Source organism: Barbatula barbatula, assembly GCF_947034865.1.
Source record: "Barbatula barbatula genome assembly, chromosome: 10".
NCBI classification, from domain to species: domain Eukaryota; kingdom Metazoa; phylum Chordata; class Actinopteri; order Cypriniformes; family Nemacheilidae; genus Barbatula; species Barbatula barbatula.
In genome coordinates this window covers 14298022-14320478 of record NC_136773.1, presented here as the reverse complement: position 1 = coordinate 14320478, position 22457 = coordinate 14298022, and positions in this window count along the sequence as shown.

The following is a 22457-nucleotide window of genomic DNA, read 5'->3' as shown; positions in this document are numbered from 1 at the left end:
TAAATATATGAACATGCATATTTGAGGTATGAAAGAAACGGAGCAGTTTCTCCAGTTTTCATTTTCTGCAAAGAAATTAACACAATATATATATATATATATATATATATATATATATATATTAAACCTATCAGGAGAATTCATATTGTACGAGGTGGTTACCCACCCCAAACCCCAATTACAGGCGCAAAGGCAAATTTCGCTACAATACACACTATTTACTAAGTTGCAAAGAAATGATAAAAGCCTGATAAAGGGAGACCGTGCTGTGCAAAAACAATAAAAATATTTGGGTGATTTTAAGATTGTCTTCTCATACTTATCAGGAACAAAAGTCGGCTGCTAGATTTTTTTAGTAGATTATCAACGTCTTTGAAGTCTGCCTTATGACAAATGCCACAGCTTTCATTGGACAGTTACCCAGGACATATTGTGGTTTTACCTTTTTAATTGTCTTGAATCTCAGGAAACTCTGCAGTGCTCATCCGGAGAAGAGCTCAACAGCCAAGTCTATGAGAGTCAAATCCTAAAATTAAAAGGGTGGAATGTTGTAAACTAAAAGGTTCAGGATATAGTGAACATCAAAATAGTTCTGATCATTTGTGTAATTCTTAAAACAGTGTTAGAAATGTTTATGGCTGGAAGATATGTAATGCCCTGCATGCCAGGAAGTCTAAGGAGGGAATGGCTGTGTTTTACTGTGTTTATAAGAGGGTGTTAACCTTAAAAAAGCCTAACATACGATGCCTTTAAACCAAAGAATAGTGCTTTTACAGCAGAACTAATTCCAGTAAATGAAAATTCCAGTAAAAATGTAGCTGGATTGAGCATCACCACAAATACCAGAGACATGTCATCAATCCAACAGGGTAAACAATCACAGTACACTAAGAACAGAAGCCTATAGAAACTCTGTTAAACCTAATCATCCAACTGATGCTATGTTCACCATAAATGCAGAAAACAATCTCACTATATTATTTCATCAAATGATATTAGGTGATCTTATAGTGGCCCTTTTTTTGCTTTCCAACTAGAGAGACTTTTCTACTTAAAACTTTTTAGTTCAGCTGAATCTGAATTCAGTGATTCCCAATGCCTATTCTCATAATTTTTGTTTATCTATAATTACATTTATTGCTAGTCTTCAACCGTTTATTAAATTGTCAAAAGAAAAAGATTCTGGCATTTGCTGCTAAACTAGCTAGTTGATAAGACTTTCATTTATTTCCCATATTAAAGGTTCCGTGTGTATTTTTTTGGAGGATCAATTGACAGAAATGCAAAATATGATATAACTATGTCTTCAGAGGGGTATAAAGACGTGATCAGAACACATCTTGTTCATTTTGAAATATTAGGAAAAATCGAAATAGTGTGTAATTAATTAATTATTAATTAGAATTGATATGTTCAGAAATGCCCTAAAATGCCCTAAACGTTTATAGAACCCTTAAATAATATTAGAAGTATTTCAAATGAATAAGCCATACATACATATAAAAATTTACCATACATTGTCAAGATATTACAATTCTGCCCACAAAACATTGTTTAAGGATATTGTACATACATATTGTAATTATCGGCATGATTTACATTTACTACTGACACATCAGTAAATTCAAGATTGTCTTTGATGACATCCTGATTGCATTTTTATGAGACCAAATACACAGTACAATATTTATTAAATTACCCTCACAAGAGGTATGCGAGATATCCATTCCTCCTAATGAGCTAAGCATATCAATTTTACATCACCATATCAATACACATGGGGTCATATAACAAGGTGCATAAAACACAGCGCCTAAAGCCAACGCATTCCCGCTCATCAGCACGACTTCTAGGGCGAGTAAGGCATTTCTCTTTTGCTGATGAGGGGAGAAAGCCAGATGCGTGTCAGCAATCTTTATTCCATTATAGCATGTCATTAAAAAGTCAGCACATGACTGACAAGCAGATTAAAAGAAACTGTCAGAACTAATATCCAAACTCCATATTTATTGTGATTCAATTGCATGTTTGTCAGAATTCATTGTCTCCTAAGTGCTCCACCTCAGTTTAGAAATCCAAAGACACCACTGTTGAATACTGGAGCAAAGGAGATTCTCCCATCACTTTCACAGCACATTTCACAGTATCAGAAATGCCTCTGGGCATGATATTGAAAATGGCAGATGATAAAAGCTCTTACAGAGCTATGAGAGCAAACCTGAGTTGAGGTTGCACGTGAATGCCATGCTAAACAGTAATGACTTTCTCTTGACTTGCGGAAAGTATGCACGCTGCCAGGCTGGTCCTCTGAGTGTTGCTATTGCATTGACTGTCCTGTGTAGATCTCATGAATATTCTGCCTTTCTGCCGTGTTCTGCCCAGCCCTGGGAGACAACAAAGAGCTCGCAACTGTAGCCAATGCTGCAATAAATTGCAATAAATGCAATGACTACAACCAGCTTGCCTCAAATAGCTTATCAGGCTGTGTCATAATGGGCACCATTCAGTTGTGAGAACACATTAAAGATTGATTGAGTGAATGTCATAGACCTTCATTTGTGGAACTAATGGACTGGGTTAAGGCCACAACGGTCAATATCGCGTCTCTTTGCATTCACTTCAAAAATCAATGCGCATATTTACTTGGGTCTTAAACTACATGAAGCCCAAAGGTTATTTCAAAGAGATTTGATCTACTGTGAATCAAGCATACACTAATTATTAGCTGGTCAGACAGCAACTGATGGCTGCAGAATATCATTCATATTCGGGTTTGTTCTGAAACAAAACAATACCACAGTAATTGATGATAACAAGCAAAAGACAACTAGCAATTTTTCAAGAACACAGGAGTCACTTGAACACCCTTCTAATTGCTCATGTATAATGAAACCCGTTTTTTATTCATGACGCAAATGAGATGATCCCACAATCCAATCCACATTGCCAGTGTGAATAATGCAAAATCAATGTGTAAGAATTCAACTGGAAAATGAGAATGTTTAGGTGCCGTAAAGGTGAGCTCACCGTGAATCATCTTTTCCTTCATCATCACTTTAAGTAGGTCCCAATGCACATCCTGACTCTAATTAACACCACTGGGGCTGTGAAGCGTTTGTAGTGCTCTGCGTAGGAGACGCTCGCTTCAGGATGACTGGGAACTCAACTCATTTACTGCCCATGAAGCTATAAGAAAAGTTTCATGCATGAATTGATGGAAGTTGCATGATGTTTTTTATTTCTTTTTATTTTGGAAACTTCATAATTCTTGAGTGATCATCACTCTTGTGCAGTCAGTGCTAAAAGTCAGTTTATTTCGTATAATGAGTACTTCCTTAGCACATAAGGAGTCACGCAACATAATTTTCCATCTCAATTCACATTCATTTTTTTTCATTAAAGAGGGCTCATCATGAAGAATTTCATTTTAATTCATTATGAAAGCCTCTCAAAAATAAATTTTTAAGCCAACGTTTCATGCCCACATTGCAAAAAAAACTTGTTACATTTACATTTACATTTAGTCATTTGGCAGACGCTTTTATCCAAAGCGATTTACAGATGAGGAAACATTGGAAGCAATTATAACAACATAGGCAACAAAATACATAAGTGCATCAAACTAGTCCATTAAAGCCTAGAACAGTATAAAAGCTAAGAATAGTGAGGTTAGTAAGTGTTTTTTTTTTTTTTTTTTTTTTTTATAAACCTTTTTTAAAAAAAAATTTGTTAACCAGGAGGCGTCCGTTGAGGGGGGTACTGTCATGATCCTGGCTCTCATTGTCATGCATTCGCAGCCTTGTGGCAGGGTCATGACTGTCCTCACAGGGTTTTGTGTGCGACACATGGCATTGTTTGTTTTTGACATGCCATGTCTCCTCCTGTCTCGTCTTTGTCCCCGACCCTTGTTTTCTCATTACGCAGGCATGTTAACAGTCGAGTTTGGCCATATTTTGATGTATTTTGCTGGAGCGAGTGAAATCAACAGTGTAATTCAGAAGGGAACTCCCACCTCCAATGGATCTATATGTGGATGTCTCATACAGTAGCACAGTCAAGCCTGAGAGACCTCAAAGCAGACATAAACATTTGTCACATCCCTCAGAGAACACTAATTGAACATGTGCTGTCACAAACTTACCTACACAGCAGAAAGCAGAGCGAAAATGTACGAGAAGGATGCATAATGGACTGTCTATTTTTTTAAATGCGACGTGACATCATTGATACAACATACATTCTTAGGTCATGAACTTCTTATTAATGCCTTATCAGAAGAATTTCATAACACTTCCTGTACTTCAAATTTATTTGCTGTACATAGACTTGTATAGACTTGTGAGAGCAAGAAAATATAATATATATATATATATATATATATATCTGTAAGTCATTTAGATAAGTGTATTTTAAATGCTTAAATACAGTATATTCAAAGCATTGTTCTGCCTTTTTTGTTGTGTTTATTTAAAAAATAAAAAAATAAAATCTTATTTAACAGCATGGCACACATGGGCAAAGACACTCTGATCTGATGTTTCATTTCCAAAGTATCGCACACAAAGACCCTCGGCCCTGGCATTCCATTCAGTCTAAAGGGCCATTACGAGAAGAGCACAGATTCCCCTCACATTCTGAGGCAGCAAATATTCAGCGAATAAATTATAAGTCAGGGACTTTCATTTCACATATCTCAATTGAATTAATGTGCTTCTGCCTGGAGGATCATTAGCATCACCTCGAGGCCTTCCTCGGTACAATGGACTAGCCCTCATTTACACTTTTATTGTGGCTGAAAATGCAGGTAAAATTGTAACATTTATCCGCCTCTGTTCCTTGTGACCCAGAGCCAGTTCATCATAGATAGACTAATTCCCAGGGCCTTGGGGTAAAACAGGACCTTTACCACAGAAATTATTCTGTTTGATGGATTGAGTTGTTTTCCAACAGAAGTACAACAAAGAAAATGCTTTTGTGAGAATTTTGTGACAAACATATTTCGGACTGTGAGCAGTATCATTTTATGTAGAAAAACGATAAGCTAATTAAACCCAAATTAGTTATAATTTATCAAAACATATTTCTGTAAGTTTTCAGTAGAATTGAAGACTTGATTTTCTGGTTATGGTGTGTTTGAGTTGACATAGATGACACTGCATGACTCTGGATGACATGGCACTCCATTCATAGAAATGAATTTGTACCGTAATGTTTATGGTTGCTTTAGATGTCAGTGGACAAAACCAATTTTGGTCCTTTATTGGGTCTTTTATTTTGTATCATTTTGTCATCTTGGTTTTTGTTGGTTTTTATGTTGCCCTCCCTAATTGTGTTCAGGTGTTAGTTGTTTCCTTGATTATTTATTTTGTGTACATATCTACCCCTTCATTGTTCTCATTGTCAGTGATTGCTTTTGTGCCAACATCATGTTATTCTTGCGAGTTGTCTTCACCTCTATGCAATGTGTCCTTGAATATCTTAAACAATTTCATGTCTGCAAGTACAGTAAATATCCAGCATATGGATCCTGTATAGATCCTGTTTTGACAGCATGTTACACCAATTGTTAACATATCACATACACTAATTGTATATACTGTCATAAGATTTTATAAGTATTATCAGTATCAATATTATTAAGGTGGTGTAACATTTGCCAAGTAGTCCTTGATGACTGGCAGGTAAATGATTAGCTTTATACTTGCATGTTTATTTAGTTTCCTACCAGTGACAGAGGCTTTGCCTCGGTCCTGAAATTGTCGTTAGATTTCTTTAATTGTTGCATTACTTTTTTCACAAACATTCAAAGCTCATCCAGTAAAAGATGATAAAGGTTCATTCAAACAAGATGTTGATGTGCCATCTTTACAAGGCACTTACCCATTCATCAATTTGATTTACACATTTCTCACCTACCATATACCTCCATGATAACTTACACTGTCCAGTCAGTAAATGTTTTGGGGGGTTACATTTTCATAGACATTCTTGGTTGTTTTTGCTTTAATTATGACATTTGGGCAGGTTTATAAATGTCACGTGTATTCTAAATACAAGCGCACGACAATGGAGTAGAATCCTAAATGATATCTTTAATAAATCAGCAGGACCACACGGGAGAAGGCACAGGAATAGAACTACATGGAATCTTAAACAATAGCATACAAGGAACTGATGAAAACATAAATATCAACGGAAATCTACTCAACAGAAACAGGTGAGAACTAATCAGCAGCCATGGGAATTACTGAATGATCGCAAGCAACAAACACATGTTTGAACACGAGCACAGAAAACAAAACATAACATGACCGTGACAATAATTTTACTGTAGCTGGATATACATACATGCATGCAAATGTCATTTTCCTTTACTTTTGGGATGTCTTAGTTGCGGAAAGATCTGTTCAGCTGAATGTCCAGCAAATAAATTGATAAATATACGTCGAGTAAATGGCTTTGGTGAAAAGTGTCAGCCAAATGTGAATGAAAACAACCAAGCATCATACTTATCTGTGTGTCTATGTATAGAATCCTGGAACCACACGGCTATCAGATTTGCAAACCGTGGCTCTAAGATGAAAGCTGTTTGAGTGACATGTACTACTTTGGCTGAAGACGAGGGGTTTGATGTTGAAAGGAGTTACCAGTAATGCCTTCAATAAACGAGAAGAGAGACAGCTCAAAGCAGCAGGGATTATATATCCACCGCCGAAAGAGCTCTGTTGTACAATGACACAGCCCACTCAGTATGGGACAGCTTAGTCTAATGGTGCATGGCCAGAAAAGGTCACATTGTTAGAACCATAAATTATACACAACGGTTCCCTCTTATTCCGTGCATACATATTCCACCTTGTCTACCCTGTCCAAGTCAGTCAGGTTTTCTCGTCCCTCTGGTATACACAAGACGAAATGAGCTTGCTATCCATGAAAAGTGTCACCATCCATCATCTTAATGGTGTCATGAGCAAACCTTTCACCAGGAGCCATCCAGTCACACTCCAGGTTGAAGTGTGGCCAGCAGAGTTTATCATCTTATTGTATGTTTAACCAAATCATCTAATGAAGTACCCTTTACGCTGCTTGAGTGAAAGAGTGAAATGTGTGTACCGAGTGTTGCGTGTGAAGGAAAATGTGTCACGTGTGAAAGAAAATGTGTCGTGTGTGAGCAGATCTGCGCTGGTGTGGCCTTTTTCGGGGTTATGGGCATTCTGAGCTGTAATGACCGAGGTGTCAACTGTTGCCTTGTTAGCGAGGTTCAGGTCACCCCTGGTGGTAGATGTCATGGCGACACAATTATAAGAGCAAAATGCATCTTTACAGAAGATGTTTTACCAGGCATTGTTTTTTGAATCCTGTGATGGACTGCTCACCTATCCAGATCTTGGATAGGCTCCAGCGCTCCCACGAGCCCACCAAAAAATGCTGGGTGTTTTCAAACCATGGGTCGAATGGACAAAGGCAACCGTTGGATTAAATTAAAGGCGGGCTGTCCGATTTCTCTTAGCTGTTGTTGATGTTCAAATCACCAAAACAAAACACCCCTGCCCCATCTTTTGCTTTTATCAGCACTTGACTCATCTAATGTCCGTCCTGTGCACTGTGCACCTCACTGCTGATTGGCTACAAGTTTGTTTTGGGACTCGGCCTGACTTTGTCTAAACAAGCGTAATTTGGAGAGAAAATGTCAAAAGAAATTGTTCAAATTTGGACAACCCCCCATTTTTGTAGGATGCAGGGATGAAATATAGAATTAAAGGAGAGTTTTTTTGCGAGTTAGAGAATTGCCGGTTACATTTACTCCTCCAAAAACATGTTTGCTATCCAAGCTGAATTAATAAGAGATTTCCTACACGAAGCCCCCTGTTACAGTGAAATGTTAAAGTTATAAAATGTTAAAGTCTGGGCGGCATAACCCACAGCGTCCCAATGATCAAAGACTTGATTGATTTTCCTTTTACATTTAAACCACATAGGAGGACATCTGGTTGGTTTTGTGAAATGTTCATGTACTGTAGGGCCCAGTCTGAGACATTCATTATTAAGAGTAGACTGTTAATGGGCATATGGAAGCAGCCTAGAAGGCATTGACCAACCTCCTTAGACATATCTGTAACGTCAACTTGACTTATCTGTCTATGACTTCACACTTGAACACATAAGCAGGTGTGTGTAGTACACTAAGTAGTGGAATTACTTAATTTCAGTTCATTAAGAGCAGTTTTTAAAGATGCATGAGGTGATAATGGACATTTGACAGCACAAAGTGCAATTTAAAATATTTTAAATCCAGCAAAGAGTAATATCGTGTATCGTATAATCTCAAAAGATCTGAGGTTGCAAAGTGTCAAATGTATTGCATTAAAATAACTTTAGCCTAAATGTATTCATGTGGTTACTCTTCAACACAGATTAAATTATAGATATTCCTAGCTGAATAGTGGTTACACTGGTATGTGGATGTGCGTTTTTCATTTTTGGAGATACAATACTATAGCTACACAATAAAGTGGTTCATCTACCTATAATTATTACATTTACTTAGTAAAACAGACAGCATTTATTATTGAATTTAATTAACCTTGAGAATATCTGTTTAAATGTGAGTTGTAATCACATTGTGGGATTTCTTTGTCTGTAAGAGCCAGAGGGTTTTTCTGTGTGTTTTAAATATTATCAAATGACTTTATACTCAGACTATCAAACTATATATTTGAATGGCTAAAATTTTACATTTTAAGTTAGTACAAAGAGAATTGTGCTAATTGTGCTAATACACTTTCATTTATTTAAAGTTAATTTATTATTACAGTAGAATATTAGAAGGCAATTATAGAATATAATGAATGACAGATCTGTGCTACTAAAACAAACAGTCCTTAATTTCCCCTTATAGTAAGAGCAGTTGTTCACTGTTTGGCAAGTTATCTCATGTTCTTAGAAGTGTAATTCTTTGTTATCTGCCCGCTTAGTCTTACTATAATTTTAATGTGGACACAACCTTAGCTGTCCGCTTTTTCACACCATGTACAGTCTTTGTAGTCCTTGCATTGCGTTCCTTAGGTGATGCATTTCTGTCTTTCTATCATGTTGTAATTTGGTTTAATAGGTCGTATTGTCTTTCTCACCACCAACTTTTCTTACTGTATTAATATGTCTCTGGTTGTGTGTTCTTGGCCACAGTGCTGATCTTATTTATCTGAATGAATACCAGTGTCACTGCACAATGTGTCTGGGCAGCCACATGTCACTTTTAATGATAGCTGCCATTACTTTCAGATGGCCCAAGAAATTGCCCTTTTTCAGGAAGTGGCAGGAGCACACATTTGTGCACATGATTTACAGCCAATTGCACCACATTGATTCATGTTGCATATCATTCTGCTACGCTGCCGGGTCTGTTTGCGCATATACACTATATGGACTAACGTATTGGGAAACCTGTTCATTAGAAACCCCTTCTAATGAACAGGTTAACAACTTCACTCATTTCCGTGAGCACAAATATCAGTTCTACATGCCTCTTTTGTTCCTCTCCTATTTAACGCCCTTGTGTTTGCTGTCCTGTGCTGGGACGTCCTGTCAGAAACGTCATGTCTTGTTGGCCCCTCAAGGTTTTATTTATCAAGGTTGAGTTTTATTCTTTTGTTTATTTATGTTTAAGTGTCTGTTCCTTTCTGTGGCCCTCCCGAGAGTGTTCCTGTCTGCGGGCCTCAAGTGAATGTTCCTGTCTGCGGGGCCCCAGGGGATGTTCCTGGGTGCCAGCCTCAAGTGTGTTCATGTCTGCAGGCCTCCTGTATGTTCCTGTCTTTGGTCCGGCCAGTGTCTATTCCTGGGAGCGGGCCTCCAGAGTGGGTCCCTGTCTGCAGGCCCTCTTTTGTGTGTTCCTGTCTGCGGGCCTGCCAGTTTGGGCTCCTGCCTGGGGTCCCCCAGTTTTTGTTTTGGACGTCCCTGCTACCTCCCCCCACCACTAATGTTTTGTACTGTTTTTGTTTTGGGGGTTCTGTTTGTGTTGGGTTGTCCTGTCTTGTGTTGTCCATGGGGACAGAATGTAATTTTTGGATGTACAATCCCTTTAATGTAAGCATTGATTTACCTTTATCCATGTTGGGATCACTCCTCGATGCCGTTTTAGTTTATTTGACTCTTGTAATATCCACCTTAGTCTGAGTCTGAATGATGAAAATCAAGAAGTTTATAGTATTGCTATATATTACACAATATACCGTACTTAATTCAAAGTCTACACCAATCTTTTTTCTGACCAGAAATGGAGAAAATGTGGCACAGGGAAGTGTGTGTGTTTCTGTTTGTGTAGGTGTAATTGAGATTTCTCTTCCAACAAAGAGGTGTACAAAGCTTTAATGTATTATCATGCTGTGCACACATTCCATAGTCTGAGCATCTGCTGTAGAGCGCATTGTGTTTCTTTTACACAGCAGTGTGAGGTCTGTGTGAGGGTTTTTGTAAACAAATGCCTGAATACTCAACGAGAAACAAACAGTACAAGGCTGTGTGGTTCATGCGTGCATGTGCGAGCGTGTATGTGTTTGTGTAACCCAGACCCTATGAAAAGGTGCGTGTATAATTGTGTTAGTCACTGAATGGCCTGCAGTTCAATGAATTGAAGAATTTTGTATCTCCTCGCTAACTCACGATGTCTTCATCAAGTCGGAGCCAAGCCTGGCAAACGCACACTAAGGAGTTTCTTTGGCACAGCTCAAAAACCCCAGCAATGTGATCAAAACCAATTTTCCCATTTGAATACGCTTGAACGTGTTTTCTTATCTCGCCTTTGCAGTCCAAGAAATCCGGGCTCAGATGATAGGTCTATGGGTTGGCGAAAAAGCGGAATGAATTTTAAGGGTGAGGGCCAAACAGACGCATGCTTTATGATTGTAGCCTAAAGCAGGTGTAAACAGGAGCTCAGGCCCACCTTGAAAAGGTGATTTTACCTGAGTTCTTGGTTTAATTGAGTCTTAGCAGCCTGTCCTGCAGCTTTGATTTCATACCAGTTCACTCCAAATACATATTTTTGTAAATTGTTCAGCCGTGAAAAAGACCTGGGCCATGTCTAAAAGTTCGGACAATGCATTTGCATGAACTTTCAGGATACAAAGTTATTTTTATACATACAGCGTAAGAGAAAACTGAATGTTTTCTAGTCATTTTTCTAGTGATTTTTGGGATTGTACAATATGGTTTTGCTGTCATGATGTCATTTTATTTCCCATAAATTAAATGACCACGCTGTCTCACATGTAACCCAGACTTTGACAAAGATACACCTGATAGGTGCGGTTAGCCTATGATGAAAAAATATTTTAATTTTACAGACATTTTCCTGTTATTTTTTACATTTTTTAAATATGGGAAAATGTATTTTATCTATTTTTCTGGCGAATTTTTTGTCCCGTTTTTTACGAGATTTATTCCACATTGTATATACACACAGTAAAGGCTTTCAAAATGAGAAACAAGCTTTTTGTGTAGTGTGTGCTTTTGTTTGTTGGTAAACTTGGTCAAATGTCCACATGAGACGGTTGTTATTTCTGGTTGGCTTTAAAAGCAAAGGCTACTCCCCTGACTCTTCTTGTTGTGCAGAGCCTAGGGCTGTCAACAAATCCGGTGTAATTTCTCATGACACCTATTCACTGATGTCTGTCAGGTAGTATAGACACTATGTGTGGTATTGAAAAATAGCTTAAAGCACTTAAATTATTATTAACATAAATTATAATAAACATGTAGAGCAAATCTAATTTCTGAGTAGTGATAGAAAAGTTTGTTAGGTGTTAGAGTTTGTTAGGGAGTGATTAGCATTGCTGTGGATGAGTCATATAGGTTGCATAACCCACAGTATTGTCTACATAGAACATGTGTTCGTATGTGTTGAAAGGCAATTTTAAACTGTCTATTTATATTCATTATACTTTCCTTGGTGATCAGTGACTGTTTGTTGTGACAGCTGCTATTGTCTCAACCTACCTGGCTTTTCATTTCATTTCTCATCTTTTAATGCATGTATTTGCTTATTTTTTACGGGCTCTGCTTCATCCTGATCAGATTGTTACCGACACTGAGATTATACATTTCTGCAGAAGTGGTTTGCTTTGCATTGTTCGTTGTTGTCTCTTTGATGAACATTCTCCGATTCAATTCCAATGAAGTCTTGCACATTATTAATGGCTTATGCTGGTGCGCCAGGAGTCTGTCACCAGCTCTCTCAATAATAACTCATGGAGGCACCTCGTGTTGTGGCGGCTGAGGTCTTGCCATTTGTCCTCACTGTGTGGCGTGGGAGTTGTGGGTCGTCGGGGCTTGTCTCATTGCTTGAGCAGAGACGGCTTGTTTGGACATTTGATTTTTTTCCATTCCATTCTGTTTAGACTGGTGGAACGCACACATGCTGATGCATACTGATGGTAGGCCTACTGAACAGGGCAGATCTAGGATCAGTGGATAAATATAGCCCAGACCTCTGTGGATCCATATGGAGTCATCCTTTGATTAAATATTTTCATACCCTATATGTCCAAATTTGTGACGGGTACTGTTGCATCTGCAAGGTTATTGTTTTTATAAACATCACTGGAGCTAAAAGTAAAACACAGTGAATGCAAAAACGACTTCATTTATATTGTTTTTAAAAATGCTAATTTATTTGTGTAGAACATTTTTAATAGTTTTTTGTCAAATTTTATACACAGCTATCACATCCTCCAAGTATTTTTCATCTTCCTCCTTCCCTGTTAACTGTTTGGTAATTAAGACAAATGAAGTCATTGAAATTAAATTTTATCTTGGTAATTGATGTGGTCTGGCTCAACTGGACTGGTCCCTCTGTCAACGGTAAAAAAGACAGATTACTGAGAGATTAAAGAGCTCTGAATCGAAGATCCGCAATCCCTAATTACTCACTTAACAAATTAAATTACACATCCAGCCAGCAGACAACTGAGGCATGATCACAACTGCTAAAACATTTAAACACAAGCTGATGTTATCATGAATGAATCGCATAATTCACAGTTTGTTTGGCATACGTTGTTTTGTGAGCCAGGCTCGGGGGGTCCACTACAGCCCGTTTAATGATTGTAAAGTTCACGAGGCTAAAAGGTACTTGGAAAAAATGGCTAGCTACAATCAGATTGCCTAAAGTTTTTCCAGTCCACTGGGCGAGGTTGTTTTTCATCACAACACAATGAATCTGATTTTGCTCTATTGTGCAATCATACAAAGGGGAAATGAGCCCTTACACTTGAAAATTGTAATTGGGTATACTCGGATAAATTTAGAAAATGATTCCTGCAGCTTGACTGGTGAAGCGTGAAGCTAACGTTGCCATGGTCATGGGTTCAATATGCTGGAAACACTATTGGTAAAACATTTATATTGAATGAACTGTGAATTGCATTAAATGGAAATGGAAATTCAGCTTTATTTAATGTTGTTTTTTGTCAATATTTGTGTTTTACTGAATTTCGATGATTAGTGTTTTCTCCGAAAATCTTGCAATCTATTTGCATTTGGAAACATCACAACATCACAATTTATCAGCATAGTTCAGTAATTCTGCAAAGCATGCTGGGTGCCACTGTTACAATAATATACAGTATATCTTTAAAGACTATATAAAACACAGAAAGCCTATTGCGTTATTAGTAAATCCTAGTAATTTCATGGCTAGTTTAACTTTTAAAAAACGGAATTAAATAGTTTGTTTAGTGGTGTAATTATTGTTTGTTCCAGTACTGTAAAATGACAGAACTTCAAATGAACACATAAATATTTTACAGTGCGGACATAACAGTAATCACGCAATACCTCGCAACATCTCATGCAACTATGTATTTCTTTGGGGTGTGTTGTATCTCAATGCACTTCAATGTAATGATTCTACTTGAGTCTGTATTCATCAGTATAATGATTTACAGGACGTCTCTTTCAGGATTCTTGGCATGAGGAAAAACAATCAAGGTATCTTGTACTTCTTTCTGTTTGTCAGGCCGGATTACTGAACGTGAAGCAGTAGCTGTGTGGTAAGAGGAAAGTGTATGAGCTTCTAAAGTGAGTATGACAGTTCTATGAAAGAAAAATCTCATTTTTTACAACAGGGGAATATTGGCCCCATTTAGGCCTTCAGTAGTCTGATGAACAGAACAGCAATGGGTCTTGTCTTATGTTTTCCTCTATATCTGGTCCCACCAGTAAAGGCTCAATCTGTTACCACCTGTGACATGTTCTGATTAACACATAGGCTACTAAGGTTCAAATGACGGCATGCAACATCAAGTTTTGCTTTCCCGTGAGACTGAGTGCTGTATTTGTTCTCTTATGTTGATGATGAGGATACGGTTGCTTTAAAAAAAATGCCAAGCAACCTGCTGTAGTACCACCTGTTCAATCAGTGTAATGCCTGAATGGAAATATGGCACATGTCATTTATTTGGGTGAAGTAGGTGATCACCATAATTTCATCTGAATGCAACATTCGTTTTAGAGGAAACGTGCTCTTCAGTATTTTTACAAAGTAGTTTTTTGTCGTGCATTTCTGCAGCCCATAACTTCGACTTATGAGAGGTCTGTTTTTAACAAGCAGAAGAATCGAGATTCGCAAACGCCGCCACGTCGCAGCGAAATGAAAGAGAATTCTCATCCTCTGTGCAAATGAAGTCACAATAAATGATCAGTCATTCCCTTCTCAAACTTAGGAGGGAGACTCTGACACGCTCTCCAAGCAGAGCTCCGTTCCTCTCAACCCACACGCTCCTTAAAATTCAAACCTTTCTCAAACTGAATCGTATGAATTATTTACTGTAGATGACAGGACTGTGGGCTTCAGATTTGGATGATGGCTTGGTTTTCAACTGTGTTTGTTTGTCGTTTTACCCCTAATTTTTTTCGTCCATAAATGAAAATGTCAACTGAGGTGCATCTTTCACAGATAAAAAGAAAAATTGCCTAATAAACACTGGACTTTTCCAAAAAAATGGCATTGTCTGTGTGGGATTAAAGGTGATGCAGTATAGTGGAAGTTCAATCACAAGTCAGAGCTCAGAGAGAAAGGCTTTTAGGAGTCACATCTGAAGATGAAGCTCAGATGCTGAAAAGGATTGTGTGTACAAAGAGTATTGGGTGTCAAAGCACTCCACAACCTTTCAACCTTCAGCCAAGCCACGTTCAAAACTAACAGCGCTGAACATAATAAAATGTGTCTGGTTTCTTCATCTACATACATGCAAGCATTCGGTTTTGCATTTTACATGTAATACAACTGCTGCATCTCCAAATCCTTTTATCATCGGCTCTTAAAATTACAATCAGATATCAAATACGACGTTTTACCGAAACATTAACACTTATATACATGTCTGAATTAGGAACCTATTTATTAAGTGGGGTTTACTATTAAACACATGTTTATAAATCAGGCACTAGTCAAACAGCTTCAACAGCTGTACTTTAATTGAAACGGTTACGATTTATTTATATTTCCTAAATGCTTTTTAGTCAGAATACACGTAGACCACTGAATGGCAGACTGTCACGATCCAGTCTGTGATTGCCCTGTGTATTGTGGACTTTTACGTTACTTCCTGTCCTGTTTCATATTTTGTAGTCCTTTGTAGTTCTGTTTTCTATTGGTTCTTTGTGATAGTCTAGCCAGGTGTTTCTTGTCTGGTTGTTATCCTAATTATTTCTGTCAGCCCTTTAGTTTCATTTGCCGGTCATTGTTTTGTCGCGTAACCTGTATTTGCTTTATTACCTGAGTTTTGTTCTTTGTTTTGTTTACTTCATTAAACTGGCTGTTTGCAAGTGGATCCACCCTCTGCCTAGTAGCTTCAGCATTACACGGACAATGGAGAAAAATGCATTGGTCACATAATGTTTAGCAAGGGGCTAGCAAAGGAAAGTAGCTATTCAATACTCATATGAGATAATGCAGTAATAAAGATTGAGGGTGCCGTTCATGCAGAGACATAACCATACCTTAGTCTTTAAAACCTAGTCTCTGTAGGACATGAATGTTTATGATGATGTGTTCGTCTGTATGATGTATTTGACAGGGCATGAAATTCATATGAGAGAGTCAAGAGAAATCAATGTTCTCTCAACTCACCCATGTGAGACATAGAGGGTTTTATCTATTTTTAATTGACAGCAGGGTTGGCTTTCTATCCTCTACATCAGAAGTGAAACTTTATCATCTCCGTTTATCTTTTGACAGCTCTATCATTTTCTTTCTTAAAAAAGTTATGTCTATTTAATATGTGATGTTGTCAGCGAGATCTTGTGGTGATGTGGTGTAATGTCTAACACACGGTAAGCTTTTCTCTGACTCTCTTGTTGCTTTTTAAATGGTAATGTAGTCTTGAAGCAGATATTTTTGCCAGTTTTACTAACTACAGTATTAATGTTGCTCTCAGGAGACCTTAAGAGGAATTTTAAAATGGGAATCTTTTTCTGTATAATCTATTTATTGCTTTTAGCTCTGGAATTCTCGTAATCATGCATTTTTAAAGTGGGAAATTACATAGTTTTCTTGTCTTACAGTAAGTTTCTAGTCTCTTAAGTCGAGCATGTTTTTCTTCTGATATTATGTTTAAAGGCAGGCTCCATTGAAAGTTTAAAATCTTTGTGATAATACATTTTAAAATCATCACTTTTGTGACTACATGCCCCACTATTGGGAATGTATTTCGTTGCTGTCCTTCTGAAGCCTTGTATCTCAATATTTTGAGATTTTATATTTAGATTCATTATTATTAGTAACCCTTTATGTTTGTATACATGGTTTTGCAAATACATAACCAATAAAAAACATTGAACAATATTGAAACTGCCTGTCAGCTTTGCCAACCATTTAAAAGGCACAGTGTTTTTTCCATTTCCTGACAAACAGCTAATTTGGACATCCAAGATTTCGGAAGGACAGCAACGATATAGGTTGCTACTGGGCATGTAACCGAACAGGATTGGCCCCCATTCACTTCTATTGTATGGACACAAAACCAATGCAAGGTCATCTGTCCGTTAGAGCGGATCATTAAACTCAACGGACAGGCAAAGAAAATTAGGTAAAAAAAGTAAGTGAAGTCCGCAGAACGGAAAGAAAGTCATACAGGTATGAAATAACAAGAGGGTTATTAAATGATGAAAGAAAGTTACCTGCTTATACATTATCAAATATTCACTGAAGTAAAAAGTGTGACAACTAGCCCCGGTCAACCTTATGTAAAATGAAATTGAATACTACCGAAAAGATCCTTCCAAATGTCCAACAAATAGTACAAGACGTGATTTGAAGATAATATGTTTCATCACTAAAAGTCATTGAGGTTATAATGCACAAGGGAGTTTATGTATTTTCACAGAGCAGATGGCAGGTGAATATAATCTCCTTTGCACACCTGCTAAAGCTGAAGATATCCAGCATGAGGTCATGGATCATGTTCAAGTTTCCATGCAGAAATAGTGGTGAAATTGGGATAGCAGCCCCTAGGAGTTTTCACACCTATTCATTCTGGTCGAAGTGTTTGAAAAGCATTTTTATTTAAGCAAATGTGCAACATGAATACTTGTCAGGGTGCCGTGAACTGTATGTCATGTTTTGAAGATTTGTGTGAGGAATAGAACATCGTTTACGTCATTATTACTGTGAAAATCTTCCCATCTGTCAAAACTGTGAAATAGATTATATACATATGTCGCATATACTGTGATTTAGGTATACTGATAAGGGTACATCTTTTGACTCAATGTCATAATGTCAAACATATGTTATTTAAGAGAAATGACTGTAACGCGAAGCTGCTGTATCGCATAACGTCAGGAGACTTATAGAAAAAGATCAATGTTTGCGGTGTTTTTTATCATTTTGGAGCTTGGCATTATAAAAACGTACTTTTGGTGTTTAGAAGAATAGAAAATAATATGATGTTAGGAGAGCATGAGCATTGTGACTTATGGTGTTGAATTTACAATAATACTATCTGTTTTTTATTTCCCATCATCCATATCCAGCAAAATCAATCACATTTAGTTGCACTCTCGTCCTGAATGACATTGGACCTATCATAGATGTAGTACCTCAGTAACACACCTGAACTGATTCCGAAAACGTTTAATTCCTGCTAGCTTTCACACAAAGTTCCAAATTCCAGCTGAATGTGAAAGTAATTGTGTTGTTTACCACCATAAACTTTTAGACACGGGTGATATTGAAATGAAAAGCAAGACAGAGGACAAAACAAGCAAAGGAAAATGTCGAGGGCTGGAATGGCAATTCAGCCTTTAAGGTCAAGTCATCAACCTTTAGCTCAAGAAATGATTTGTACATAGAATGATCGGCAACAGGCGAAACTGCTTTAGTGATCTGATGTTGCTATCTATAAGTCCTTCCGCTTTATTTATGGTGAGGATATATTTTTCAAACAGACAGCACGTAATAATTTGAAAGTAACCCAAATGTTAACTGTAGTAGATTGCAATATTTGTGTTTGCAATGTTTCTGGCATGTATAGAGATGCATGTTTATAAATATTACAATAATTGTTACAAATGTCATGCTAATTTGAAACATTTTTGAGTTTTTCTTGTAGGTGCATTTAACATTAACATTAACATTTATGCACTCAAGATTTTATTGTCCATGCTTTTCCTAGGATTCGAACCAATGAATAGCGCTGCTAGTCATGCTAAGCACACCAGGACATACCCTATAGATCATACTTGTGTGACTGATTATAGATTTGTTGGACAGAGTTGCCGTGTTGGAAAATCCATCTTACGCCGACAGATGTGTTTTAAAATACGTATCCAGTGAACAGCAACTGTTGAAACCAGCCACCATGTACCAAAACACTGTATTTTCCAGCAGGTTCAGATGTAATGGTAGGGCACAAACTTGTAAAGCATGAACTGCAGTAGCACACAGTTAGGTCAAACAGTCAAAGTTGGGCACTGAACAGATGCACTGCATGTGCTTCTTACACATCAGCAGCGATTTGCAACTGGCCTTGAGTGCCTTCTCTCTGAATTCCTGATGTAAACAGTCGGAGGGCATTTTTTTATAAAATATACCAGTTCACAGCCCTCAGAGAGCTGTAATTAAAGAGATGAAGCTGTTTCTCTGTTCTTTTGAACTACGGTCTGTGGGCCAGACAGTGCGTAACATGTTTGTGCTTGTGTTTTGAGAGGTTAAGACTTGGAGTGCCAGGTAAAACATTATCAAGTGGATTTACGTGAACATGCTGTGGGTCAAAACATTGTGTCGGCCCCCAAGAATGTGAAACTTCAGGCAGAACTGAAAAGGAACATCTTTATTTCAGTCTCGGTTGGACCATATTCTTTCTCTCCCCTAGGGTGATGGACAATCTGTTTCTTATCACTGAATGCAGAAATGAGTTGGATTGGTAGCAGATTTAATTAGTTATACAAAACTCATTAACATATTACCATACAAATGAGAACTAGAAGGCAAAATTCGTACTTCTAGCATGCAGGCCCAGTCAGTTTAATAAGAAAAATCACTCTCGTGTTTTCTCAAGTGGCAACACAAGCATTGAATCAGCACTTAAGAATAGCATCATCGTTGTGGAATTCAGGCTTTAAGTTCTAGTTCAGTTTTTAATCTCGAAAGCGAAAATTGTTTTTGTTACTTTTAAACTGCTATTTTCACATTTTTATGGAGATAAAAATGATCAAAAAGTAGTTCATATAAGTATATAAAAGAAGTGTTTAAAACTGCCTTAGTGATTCACAGCAGCTTAAAATGATAATTTATGAGTCAAATGCTTGAGTGTTTTTGCGAGAAATGTCAATTTTACACAATATCAGATTTTTGTAGTATTGGTAATTTGATTGTTTTTAGTAGTATAGGATAGTATTAGTAATATTATTAGTGTTATTAGTATATAATATATAGAATTAATAGTATTTGTCATAGTATTAGTGTTATTAGGACATTATATTTATCTAGCATGCTGTGGATGCATTGGCAGCAGCAAGTCTCCGTACTCCGTATGATTAGTATTGGTAATAATATTATTATTACATGACATTTATGATATGATTCTTAGTATTGGTAATATTATTAGTGTTACTAATATTTGATATATAGGATTATTAGTATTGGTTATAGTGTTAGTGTTATTAGTATATGATATGTATGCAGCATGCTGTGGATGCATTGGCCGTAGCAAGTCTCCGTATTTGCTCTACCGCAGCAGCGTAACAGAACTATTTCGCCAAGACCAAATACATTTATATGTCATGTACGTTACCATGCCAAATCCTCCGAGCGTTGTCATGACAGAACTGTTATAAACCCTTATTTTATAAGTAACCTGCAATGGACCTTTATCACAACGGAACTTAACACTGGAAGTACTTGTAGATGGATTTTTTAGTCTCCGAATGGATGATTTCAGATGTTTAATACGAAAATAACCACAGAGGAGTTGAGGGAATATCATTTAGCTAAACCATTGCCATGGCAGTACTAGTACAGGTGTGTTGTGTACACGTGTGGGGTGCACTGTAACTCATTATCATTTAAAGGGACATGCACCAAAACGTGTTGCTGTGAGCATAGCTGTTTTTGACGAGCTAAAAAACACTTCGTTTACAAAGCCATTGACTGTTTTTAAGCTAAATATGTTACAGACAGTTCACGAAGACCATATTAAATCAAACCAACTTGTTGAAAGTGCTCATCCGACGAGTCCTTTAAGGAATCGAATGCCCGTCCATTAATGTTCAACATGTCCCCACCAAACAATACTTTGGTTGGGAACGTTATCTAGATTTTATTTTGATAAAATGTTTATTTTTAAAGAGAAGGCAGACTTACGAATGTTGCGACAGGCAGGACTCACTTATGGCATTATCCTAGATTTAATATATTGAACAATGGCTTTCAGGTTTCAGCAGTTTTGAGAAAACTTGATAGATAACAAAAACGGCATTTATGCATATGATGGACAAATCCACGCGAAGTGTAACGTAAACTGTTACCTACTGCTGTAAAACTAAACTCCGGCCACTGACGACACTGCCACTATATGATTGGTTGAGGGTGCCTCACGTGATCCAGGTTAGCCGTTACGCTTTTTCCTATGGTAAGTACTACAGTATCTCTGTATACACTGCTACGCTAACCGGATATAATCAGTGTGATAAAGGCCTTCTTTTGTGTTTCAAACATAGATAGTGATATAAAGAAAAAGTTATTCATTGCAACTTTGATATTGCTCATAGTTCAATTCAATTTGACATTCTTAACTGTGAATCAGTGATGAATGTCATCAGATTAGAGTACCACAGTTTTTTTTATCATTTATAGGTTTTAAAAACATGTTTAGATTATGGTTTCAAAGAAAGTCAACCTGTGAACATCAGTTGCCTTTATTTTACATGACTCTCTCCAAAAAAAATCCCTGAATTTAACACTTTAGTGTTGTTGTGCAAAAACAATTTTCCTATGGGAGCGGGAGCACCCACCCCCTCTTAAAAAATACTTGTTTACTTGATGTGGAGCTTGTGCTGCAGTGCTGATGAAAGCATAGAAACAAGGCTGTCACACACTGAACTGATAGTATCATCCATACAGCACACATTCTGACATGACTGATCAGAGTTGACATAACACATCACAGCAGGGTATCACCATTGAACACCGAAATACTCCATATATTTTTGTCATCCCTTTGTAACAAAGCTCAACATCTGGTTCTTCTAAATAACCCTTCATCATTAAGGGCGAAAGCAGTAAATAATGCAGCAGATATGACCAAAAACTCCTTTTTCACAAAGGCGACAACATGTGGGTTTAACCAAAGATAAAGCGATAACCAAGTTTGAGGATAACTCCAGCTCACCAATCAATAGTTGAGCTCCAGTAGGATCAGCAGGATTACCGGAGGGAGCAGTGATGATAACAGAAAGTCAGAGAGACCATTACATGGATTGTGGTTTCCATGGTGACGGTAAATGTTGGGGTAGGAGGGTGGATTGGTGGAATAGTATTTTCTGTCTTCTCCGATTAGAACATTTGTTTAAATGATTGCAGGAAAATAATGTTTCACACAGTTGTTATGTCTTACGTATTTTTCCTGGACGCAGAGGTTTGGAGTGTTCTGAGCATGGTTGATTTTATGCTGCATATGAACTGCCAGAAGGAACAATCCACTTGTAATCAGTTGATCTGAAAGTGTAAGCTGGAGATTGATTAAAATGAGAACAAACCAAAGCTGTTTCTCCCCTACACCGTAACAGGGAAGTGACAAAATGTCATGTATGAATATAATAGTTTTAATTACATTTATGTGGTCATTTTACTTTTAAGAAGTAATAAATAAATATCGACAGTCCATTTTAATTGAAGGCGCTGCTTCTTAAATGAAAAATAAAAATTGATATTAGCCAAGCAACAATGGATCTATAATTCT